Source organism: Frankliniella occidentalis, unplaced genomic scaffold (assembly GCF_000697945.3).
Source record: "Frankliniella occidentalis isolate FOCC.00 unplaced genomic scaffold, Focc_3.1 Scaffold821, whole genome shotgun sequence".
Classification (NCBI taxonomy): domain Eukaryota; kingdom Metazoa; phylum Arthropoda; class Insecta; order Thysanoptera; family Thripidae; genus Frankliniella; species Frankliniella occidentalis.
This window is the reverse complement of record NW_026267929.1, coordinates 451-843: the sequence shown is the minus strand read 5'-3', so window position 1 is coordinate 843 and position 393 is coordinate 451.

Sequence of the window (393 nt, the reverse complement as noted above, 5' to 3'; positions counted from 1 at the left end):
TGTGGGCGTCTATATAGACGTCTTTCTGGTCCTGATTGCTATGCAAATTAGACAGACGTCGAAAACACATCTAGTAGGCGTCTAGGAATTTCGCCCTTCGTTTGGTAGTGCAGAAGCCTTAGACATCTAATAGTAGTCGTTTAGACATCTAAAATATGTACATAATAGACGTCGAGAATACGAGTAGTAGGCACTCATCGAGCTCATTTGCAGTGGTAGAAAGGGCAGGATAAAAGACTCTCCCCATCATCTGACCAAAACAAACTATAACACAATATACTCGTGTAACAATACAAAAACAAAAATAAACTATGATGGAAACTACAAATAAATTGTACAACTGGGCGACTTGATAACAAAATTGAACAAGCAGGCCCGCCCTTCCGCCAAACG